Source organism: Hyperoodon ampullatus (genome assembly GCF_949752795.1).
Source record: "Hyperoodon ampullatus genome assembly, chromosome: 4".
Lineage (NCBI taxonomy): Eukaryota > Metazoa > Chordata > Mammalia > Artiodactyla > Ziphiidae > Hyperoodon > Hyperoodon ampullatus.
Genome location: NC_136917.1, coordinates 21,834,401 through 21,846,030, shown reverse-complemented (window position 1 = coordinate 21,846,030; position 11,630 = coordinate 21,834,401).

Sequence of the window (11,630 nt, the reverse complement as noted above, 5' to 3'; positions counted from 1 at the left end):
ACAAACACATAGACAAATTGCCCATCACCTGCATGTATTGTTCACCATATTCCAGAAGCTTCTGTGTATTAAACAAGCCAAGCTCCTTGGTCAATTTGGCCTCTGCCCTTGCCTACAGCCTCACTATCTGGAATATCCTGCTCTCAGACCTTTGAGCAAGCTCCTCCTTCAGGTCAAGGTCCTCAGGTCCTTAAACCTCACTATCTCCAAAAGACCTACCCAGACTATCCAATCTAAGGAGGCTTCACTGGCAGTCCTCAGAAGGATTACTCAGGAAGATCATTTATCACTGTTTGAAGTTACCTTTTTATTAACAAGACAAAGTTATCCATTTGTCTTGTTCACCCCTGTTTTCTCAAAGAGCAGTATAGGATCTGGCAAATATTTGTCAAGTGAATTAAGGAAAGGCGAAAATATGTTTACTGTCTACAGCTTAATTTAAAAGACAAGGCAGAAAATACTCTATTTTGTAAGCTGGGGTCCTGGAAGGAACAGATGGCATCCTCAGACTGAAGACAGTCTGATTGTAGGGACTGTCTACATGGTGGGACAGATAAAGGGAAGCCAACAGGGGATGTTGAAGAAGCACTCTGGAGTATAAACAGTGGGAGGCCATTACCATCTCTAGCTACAGGGGGGAGAAGAAGGAACTGTGTGGGAGCCCGGTGAATGCTCAGAGCTAAACAAAGGTCAGCTCAACAGGAGCTGCGGCCTTTGGTCAAGGGATACCACCTCTGCAAAACCATGGCTTGGAAGGTAAGGAGCTGGGGGATAATCTCTCTCTCCTCTTACTCTCTGATCTGCTGGGCCTCCCACTGACCAAACCTACAGGGCAAGGGAGCCCAGATGATGCAATGCAAAGAGGTCAGCCTCCTAAGGGCAGAGAGCTGAGTCAGAGTGGTGGAGAGCAGATCTGGGGGGTGGGCAGGAATCCACTGCATTCCCTAACATGCATATAGATTACCAAGGTCAATCTAGCTACTGCTGCCTCTGAAATGGCTAACCTGTCAGCGATAGGCACTAGTCCTCAGGGAGACCAACTGGCTACTTGGTGGCAAATCAACTACTTTGGACTCCCTTCATCCCAGAAGGGCCAGCAATTTGTCCCTCACAGGGGTGGATAGCTATAGTAGGTATGGGCTTGTCTTCCCTGTTTGCAGAGCCTCAGGCAGCACCACTATCCATACAGATTCCCCATTCCACAGGTGTGGAGTCCTATATAACAGAGCATCTGACCAGGGAACCCACTTTACAGCAGAGGAAGAGGGGGAGTGAGCCCATGACCATGGAATCCACTGGTTGTATTACATCCTGCACCAGCCAGAAGCAGCCAGCCTCACAGAACACTGGAACTGCCTTTTGAAGGCACAGGTGAAGCACCAACTGAGAGTATTCAGAGGCAATATGTTAAAAGACTGCAGTGCCATCGTTCAGGATGTGGAATACGCATTAAATTAGGGACCTCGGGCTTCCCTCGTGGTGCAGTGGTTGAGAGTCTGCCTGCCGATCAGGGGACACGGGTTCGTGCCCCGCTCTGGAAAGATCCCACATGCCGCAGAGCAGCTGGGCCCCTGAGCCATGGCCGCTGAGCCTGCGCGTCCGGAGCCTGTGCTCTGCAATGGGAGAGGCCAAAGCAGTGAGAGGCCTGCGTACCACAAAAAAAAAAAAAAAAAGAGGGACCGCTACATGACACTTTTTTTCCAATAATGCATAGGTCCAGGAACCAAGGGTTAGAAGCAAGAGTAGCTCCACTCACCATCACGTCCCGTGACTCACTGGGGGATTTTTTGCTTGCTGTCCTCACAAAGCTGGGCCCTGCAGGATTGGAGGTCCTACTTCTCAAGAGTATTACACTTGCAAGGGCACACAACAAGGGTCCATTCAACTACAAGCAATGGCTGCCCCCCAGGGCACTTTGAACTCTGTGTCCAGGGACCTGAAGTCTAAGAGTCACCATTTTGGCAGGAGTAACTGTCCCTCAACAGTAGGGAGAGGAGGCTGCTTTTATACAGTGAGGACAGGGTGGAATATGCCAGGCACATTCTGGCACTCCTTTGCCCATCCTAACTGTAAATAGCAAGTGCAGCAACCCAGCCTGATGATTGTCGAGGGCTCAGACTCTTCAGAATAAAAGGGCATTATAAAATATTTTATTCAAAAGGGATTACTTGGATCAGATAGGGTTGATAACCACTGTATAAGATTATAAATAATGTTGATAATGAAGAGGTTCAGATATATTCAAAATGCTGTGTTTAAGAAGGCAGGGGTACTTAAACATTTTTTAAGAATTTCCAACAAAAATGGTTCAAATTAAGCTTTAAGTCTTAAAAGGATAAGTTTCAATTACATGAGGAAATTGTTACTTAGAAAAGGCAGTATGATATTGTGGAAAAAGCATCAGGTATTGATGTATAATGCCTAGATTCCAGTTCTGGTTCCACTAATAGCTCACAGCTACTTACTATTTCAGACCCCCAGTTTTCTAGTTTGCAAAATGGATATACCAACAGGGACTAGACTTACTCTATCTGAAACTAGAAAACTAAACAAACTATATGAAATGGCAGTTTTCAAGATACTGGACATCAGGCAATGAGGGACAGTGACCCTTGGGAGATGGTGGAAAAATGAAGTGAGCCCAAGGATTGTCCCACCTTACTCTATGGAGAGATGTTTTCAGGCCACAGTGCAGGAAGGGGGACCCAGGCAGAGCCACCCTAAGGTGAAGGAGCTGCAAGTCCAAAGAAGCTGAGGCAGTTAGAATTTGCAGGGTAGAGGACTGGAGAGCAGAGCTGCACACAGAAAGAGAACTCTCCGCCTGAGATCATCACATTTGTGAGGAAACTACTGGGGCCAGGACAGAACCACTCAAAAGGATGAGACTCTAATTAGAGAGGAAGCAATCCCCACAGCCCACAGGCCAGGGAGAGCTCTTCTTCCCACCAGCCAGCATGGAAAACCTTATAATTCAGAGGGCATTGGGTAGAGTACTCAAAAGATTTTGCATCAATAGTGGGCATAAACTAGCCCTAGACTAAATGCTGCTCTGGTCCTGCCTGATAAAGCTTAAACCCCAAACCTGAAAAGATCAAAATGATTCAAGTAATTTAATCATGTTCCATAATAAAGCTCAAGTGAATATAAAAATACCCAAACCAACAAGGTAAAACAAAAAGCCAAAATTACCAGGCACACAAAACAGCAAGAAAATATGACCCATGATAGGAGAAAAAGCAATCAATCAAAACCACCTCAGAAATGAAAGAAATGATAGCATTAGCAGATAAGGATATTAAAGGTTATACCTATATTCTATATGGTCAAGGAACTAAGAGGAGAGATTGAACATGTTAAGTAGAGACAAAAGATTTTTGTTAAAATATCTAATCTAGAGGCTAAAATGACAATGTTGAGATGAAAATTAAACTGTATGGGATTAAAGGTAGGTTAGACACAGCAGGAGATTAACAAAGTTGCAGTAGATGGGACTTCCCTGGTGGCTCACTGACTAAGAATCCACCTGCCAATGCAGGGGACACAGGTTCAAGCCCTAGTCCGGGAAGATCCCACATACCATGGAGCAACTAAACCCGTGCATCACAACTCCTGAGCCTGCGCTCTAGAGCCCATGAGCCACAACTACAGAAGCTCGTGCACCTAGAGCCCATGCTCTGCAACAAGAGAAGCCACCGGAATGAGAAGCCCGCATGCTGCAACGAAGAGTAACCCCCACTCATGGCAAATAGAGAAAGCCCGTGCACAGCAATGGAGATCTAACACAGCCAAATAAATAAATAAATATTTTTTTAAAAAAGGAAAATATAGCAGTAGAAACTATCTAAAATGAAACAGAAGGAAAAAGCTTGAAAAAAAGAAAAAAAAGAACATGTATTATCTCTTTAAAAGATAATAGATGGCTTAAGGCAAAAATAACAAAGTATTGCAAGGTTTTAACATATGGCTAAGTAAAATGTATGGCAAAATGGTATAAAGCCCAGGAGGGGAAAATGGTAGTTTACTGTTACAAGATTCTTTTACTCTATGTGACATAGTATAATGTCAATTACAAGCATACTGTGATAAGGATGTATACTACAAACTCTAAAGCACATGCTAAACACACACACACACACACACACACACACACACAAACACATACACACGGTTTAGCTAATAAACCAGCTAATAAAGTAGAATTATGAAAAATACTCAGTTCAAAATAAAGCAGAAAAAGGAAAATGGGAAGAAATGGGAAAAATAAAAAAATAGTCAGATGGTAATCTAAACCCCAAAATATCAAAAATCCCATTAAATATAAATGGTCTAAACACAACTAACAGGCAAAGATTGTGGCACATATATACAATGGAATATTACTTAGCCATAAAAAGAAACGAAATTGAGTTATTTGTAGTGAGGTGGATGGACCTAGAGTCTGTCATACAGAGTGAAGTAAGTCAGAAGGAGAAAACAAATACCATATGCTAACACATATATATGGAATCTAAAAAAAAATAAAAAATGGTCATGAAGAACCTATGGGCAAGATGGGAATAAAGATGCAGACCTACTAGAGAATGGACTTGAGGATATGGGGAGGGGGAAGGGTAAGCTGGGACAGAGTGAGAGAGTGGCATGGACATATATACACTACCAAACGTAAAATAGATAGCTAGTGGGAAGCAGCCACATAGCACAGGGAGATCAGATCAGTGCTTTGTGACCACCTAGAGGGGTGGGATAGGGAGGTTGGGAGGGAGGGAGACACAAGAGGGAAGAGATATGGGGATGTATGTATATGTATAACTGATTCACTTTGTTATACAGCAGAAACTAACACACCATTGTAAAGCAATTATACTCCAATAAAGATGTTTTAAAAAAAAGATTGTCAGATTAGATAAAAATGCAAGACCCAAATATATACTTCCTACATAAAACACTTCATAGATAAATAAATAAATAAATGCATGGAAAAAAGATGTACCATGGTAACATAAAAATGGAAATAGTATCTATTTGTGCTCATTTCATATGGTTCCTATAGGACTAAAACCAAAAGGATAGGAAAATCATTTATAGACTATAGAATACTGTATAAATCAAGAATATAGGGTATAAATCAAGAAATGGTGAAAATAACAGCTACTTTATATAAATTACCTTATTTAATCCTCACAACCGCTCTTGGGAAGTTAGGTATTAGTATTTCAACTCATAGATGAGACTACAGAGAATACCTAATTTGTCTACCTATACAGGGAATCCCAGGGTCTAAATTCAATCTGACTCTGCAGGCAAGCATTGTCACACAAGCCATATTGTTCTCATGTGTGCAATTATTGTGAGGACGCACAACATAACTTAAATGTTCCTAAAAATAATTTGAAAAAATAGTTAAAAAATAATAGCAAGATCTTTAAAAAGTAAACTCCTCTATTAATGACATACTCTCATCATTTAGGCCTGTTATTATCAATCATTCTCAAAACTGTACCTACCGATGTTGCCTTTAGTTAAGAGTAAATCCAGCAGCGTTTAAAAGCACTGGGTTTTTTTTAAAAAGGTATCTAAATTGGAAGGGAAGAGGGAAAACTGTCATTATATGCAGATGACAATGATACTCTATATAGAAAACCATAAAGACTCCACACAAATGCTATTAGAACTGATAAATGAATTCATCAAGGTAGCAGGATATAAGATTAACATACAGAAACCTGTTGCACTTCTTTACAGTAATAATGACATATCAGAAAGAGTAAGTAAAAAACCAATTCATTTTATAATCACATCAAAAACAAAAAACAAAAAACCTAGGAATAAACCTGACCAAGGAGGTGAAAAACGTATTTGCTGAGAACTGTGAAACATTGATAAAAGAAACTGAAGATGACTCAAAGAAATGGAAAGATATCCCAGATATCCCATGTTCTCAAAGTGGAAGAATTAATATTGTTCAAATGTCCATACTACCCAAACCAATCTACACATTTAATGCGAGCCCTATCAAATTACCCATGACATTTTTCACAGAATTAGAATAAATAATCCTACAATTTATACAGAACCACAAAAGACCCAGATTTGCCAAAGCAATCCTGAGGAAAAAGAACAAAGCTGGAGGCATAACCCTCCCAGAATTCAGACAATACTACAAAAGCTACAGTAATCCAAACAGTGTGGTATGGGCACAAAAAAAGACATGGATCAATGGAACAGAATACAGAGCCCAGAAATAAACCCACCCACTTATGGTCAATTAATCTTCGACAAAGGAGGCAAGAATGTACAATGGAGAAAAGGCAGTCTCTTCAGCAAGTGGTGTTGGGAAAGCTGGACAGTCAGCTGCATGTAAATCAATGAAGTTAGAACACTCCCTCACACTATACAAAAAAATAAACTCAAAATAGCTTAAAGACTTAAATATAAGACATGACACCATAAAACTCCTACAAGAGAACATAGGCAAAACATTCTCTGACATAAATCATAGCAATTTTTTCTTAGGTCAGCCTCCCAAGGCAAAAGAAATAAAAGCAAAAATAAACAAATGGGACCTAATCAAACTTATAAGCTTTTGCACAGCAAAGGAAACCATAAACAAAACAAAAATACAACCTATGGACTAGGAGAAAATATTTGCAAATGATGTGACCAACAAGGGCTTAATTTTCAAAATATACAAACAGCTCGTACAACTCAATAACAAAAAACCCAACTACCCAATCAAAAAATGGACCTAAATAGACATTTCTCCAAAGAAGACATCCAGATGGCCAACAGGCACACAAAAAGATGCTCAGCATTGCTAATTATTAGAGAAACGCAAATCAAAACTACTGAGGTATCACCTCCACCAGTCAGAATTGCCATCATCAAAAAGTTTACAAAAAATAAATGCTGGAGAGGGTGTGGAGAAAAGGGAACCCTCCTACGCTGTTGGTGGGAACATAATTTGGTGCAACCACTATGGAAATCAGCATGGAGGTTTCTCAAAAAACTAAAATAGAACTACCATATGATCCAGCAATCCCACTCCTGGGCATATACCCAGAAAAGATGAAAATGAATTCTAATTTGAAAGGATACATGCACCCCAATGTTCATAGCATCACTATTTACAATAGCCAAGACATGGAAGCAACCAAAGTGTCCATCGACAGACGAGTGGATACACACAGACACAGACACAAACACACACACACACACACACACACACACACACACACACACACTAGAATATTACTCAGCCATGAAAAAGGAATGAAAAATGGCATTTGCAGCAACATGGATGGACCTAGAGGTTATCATACTAAGTGAATAAGTCAAAGAAAAATATCATATGATATCACTTATATGTGGAATCTAAAAAGATGATACAAATGAACTTATGTACAAAACAGAAATAGACTCACAGACATAGAAAATAAATGGTTACCAAAGGGGAAGTGGGGTAGGGATAAATTAGGAGTTTGGGATTAACAGATACACACTACTATATATAAAATAAATGACAAAGACCTACTGTATAGCACTGCGAACTATATTCAATATCTTGTAGTAACCTATAATGGAAAAGAATCTGAAAAGGAATATATATATATACACACATATATATGTATATATATTACTGAATCACTTTGCTGTATACTTGAAACTAATACTTCAATAAAAGTAAAATTCAAAGCTCATGATAAAAAAAAGGAGCACTGTTTTTTTTTAAGTTAAAAAAACCTTAATTTTCATTTATATTGGTAATGGGAAACATTTTAAGTCACTGGGAGGAGGGGGTGCATGGGAACTCCTCCAAATCTACAATTAATCTTTAATCTCATTACATGTAACTGCTGTTGATAGTATCTAAAGAACTAGACCTATGAGGTGTCTGCTCCTTTGGGATATTTAGGATTTAGGATTAAATATCCTAAAGGGACAACAAATTGTCCCTTTACAATTAAATCTATGCTAAAGTCTTTTAATTATATATAACTTCTCCCCAGAATTGCAACATTTAAAAACAAACTAAAACCAGGAAAGGAGTGAATATAAGAAAATATATCTGAATAGTTGACCATTCTTGATTGGTTAAAAAAAGAAAAATTCTTTGAAAATTCTTTGAAAATTCTATTCCCCCTTCCAGTTTCAGTGAAATGTCACAATAAAAACTGCTATGATAGGGAGTCAAAAGTAGAATTCTTGGGCTTCCCTGGTGGTGCAGTGGTTGAGAGTCCGCCTGTCGATGCAGGGGACGCGGGTTTGTGCCCCAGTCTGGGAAGATCCCACATGCCGCGGAGAGGCTAGGCCCGTGAGCCATGGCAGCTGAGCCTGTGCGTCCAGAGCCTGTGCTCTGCAATGGGAGAGGCCACAACAGTGAGAGGCCCGTGTACCGCAAAAAAAAAAAAAAAAGAAAAAAAAGTACAATTCTTGATAGTTTTGTAATTCCTGGTGCCCTAAAGAGGAACAACCAACATTACTGGGAAAATTAAAAAGACATGAAGTCACCTGGGTTAAAGCATTTATAGAAAGCAAAGTAACTGCTATTTACTAGGGGTTAAAGCATTTATAGAAAACAAAGTACATAACTGCTATTTACTAGTGGGTCTACTAAAAGCCAGGTAATCTGCTAGATTAAAAAAATTTTTAATTTTTGGCTGTGTTGGGTCTTTGTTGCTGAGTGCCGGCTGTCTCTAGTTGTGGTGCACGGGCTTCTCACTGTTGTGGCTTCTCTTGTTGCAGAGCACGGGCTCTAGGTACGTGGGCTTCAGTAGTTGCAGTGCGTGGGCTCAGTAGGTGTGGCGCACGGGCTTAGTTGCTCCATGGCATGTGGGATTTTCCCAGACCAGGGATTGAAACTGTGTCCCCTGCATTGGCTATTAGATAACAGATATTATCCCTCAGTAATTCCAAGTAAGGAAGTACAGTTACTTTAAAGTAACTTACTCCTCCAAACACAGAGAAGACCTAGGACTAAAGTTGAAACCATGCTGGTAAGAAGTCTGAGCTCTTTTAATTCATTGAACTGCTACCCCAAAGAATTAACAGACAGGTAAGAAATGAACAAAAAGGGTCGGGATGCTTCTTTATATTTCAATTTCAATCTACAGGCTTGACTAGATCCAAATTCAATTTTTTTGTTTTAAAGGCAGTGATACCCCACAGGTGCTGTGAATTTCCTATTGCATCACCTCAGACGCATATCAACACATCTATCTGGTTGCCAACCTGAGGATCAGCCTGATCCCTTCATTATAAAGTTCTCCATCAGTTTTCCCCTCATGGTTTTAGCATCCACTGATGATTGGTGCCCAAATATATTATTTCACAAAGAGTAGCAACACAGTGTATTTCTAACATCCCTTCTGTATTTATCAGAAGGAATACTATTAAAAAACTTCATTAACTATCAGTTTACAGGATAAGTGGGGACTAGAGGAAAGGACACCACTCCAATGAAATATTGAATATGGGAAATTCTCTAAAGACAAATGACCAAGTTTCAATTAGCAAAGAAATAAAAAGAGGAGAAAAAAAGGCACATAGTGATTAAGAGATCTGAGACAAATTAGCTATGTGTGGACCCTGACTCGGTACTGATTCAAACTAACTTAAAATAACTCTTTAGACAATCATGAAACTTTATAGACCCTACCAGATAAGGAATTATTTTGTTAGGTGTGATACTCGCATTAGAAACGATTGGTAAAAGATATACAGTACAGAAATATGGATGAAATGGTATCTGACATTTTTACTTAAATGCAACAGGAAAATAAGTTGGGGAACTGATGAAACAAAATTTGCAAAATGCTTTTGATTTTTTAAGCTGGGCTATATATATTTAGAGGTTCATTATTCAACTTTTGCATTTTATTTTAAAAAATCACTAACATAAAACTGTCCGCAAAGGCTAGACTGGCCAAGGAGTTGTAAAGCCAATCTGACTTAAAACTTTCCCTTCCCTCTATGAAAATATGGAAAAAATAAAACCAATTAACTAACTGATTGATCATTTGCTCAATTAGTTGATCATTTGATCAACTCTTTTAAGAATTAAAATTGTTTCTACCTATTTATTTGCAAACGTGCAATCTACTAAGCCAACAATTACTGACGCTATTAATACTGTTAATGGCTCATGAATTCTTCTGTTCTATTTGAAAAGGTTGCCTTTTTTTGTTGTTGGCTGCTTGGCATGTGGGATCTTAGTTCCCTGACCAGTGATTGAACAAGTGCCCCCTGCAGTGGAAGCAGAGTCCTAACCACTGGACCACTAGGGAATTCCCTGAAAATGCAGCTTCTTAAACGAAGTACTAGATGTTCAAATTTACAAATTTTAAAAACTTATTTATTTTGTCTGTGTTGGGTCTTCATTGCTGTGTGTGGGCTTTCTCTAGTTGTGGTGAGTGGGGGGTACTCTTCGTTGCAGTGCGCAGGCTTCTCATTGCGGTGGCTTCTCTTGAGGAGCACAGGCTCTAGGCATGCGGTCTTCAGTACTTGCAGCACATGGGCATGCGGTCTTCAGTACTTGCAGAACATGGGCTCAGTAGTTGTGGCTCTCGGGCTCTGGAGCTCAGGCTCAGCAGTTGTGGCACACCAACTTAGGTGCTTCCGCCATGTGGGATCTTTGCGGACCGGGGCTCGAACCTGCGTCATCTGCATCGGCAGGTGGATTCTTAACCACTGCACCACCCTGGAAGTCCCTGGATGTTTAAATTTAAAATACCTTACTTGCACCAAATTTTGTGGGAATCAGAAATTTCAAACTGGAAATGAGTTAAAAAGCAAGGCCACTAACTGACAAAGTGTTTCTTCATTCCAGGATGTCAAGATAAGTTTAAATATAGGTTATCTGCCTATCTACTTAAAACAGAGAATATTTTCAAATTATCATACCATTTTAACCATTTTGGTGGTTGAAGCTATGTATCAACTACTAAAGAAAAACGTGAGAAAAATGGAATCCAAGTAATTAAACTATTAGCCATTACATTCATTTCATCCCATTTCACAGAACCATGAACAAGAATCAAACTGAAGTTTTTAACTCAGTAAGGTGTATTATCGCAAGAAGGCACAATGCTAGAATCTAGGATACCTGAGTTTAAGTCACAATTCAGCCGCAATTATTAGGAGTCGTGGCTGAGTCATTTCTAATTTCTCTAGCATCAAGCCCTTCAAGATTATTCAGAGGAATAGTTTTCAGTTGTACGAACTACAAAACTCCACTGGGTATTTTTCTACTGTCCACTGCATAAGTCAATTTTATTCGTCTACTCCAAAAATTTTGATGAATGCATGGATGAGAACACCTGAGCAAATAAGCAGTAGCAGAAAACACTGGAAATAACCTATTTAGCTGCACTTTTAAAACTAGGTTTGACGTCAATGGAATTTCTAGAAATAGTAAACTATGAGACATCAAATCATGAGGGAAAATACCCAGTTACAAACAATCCATATTTATACACTGGCCATTCTAAACCTTTCCTGTTAGTGCTGAAGCTCCCAACACTGTCAAATAAAAACCTGGTGCTTTCAGAAATTGACTCCAGAAGTACAAGGAAAAAGGCAAATAAGAGTAGGAACCTGAGAGTTCACAGAAGATGGGAAGGAAGCTTAGCAGT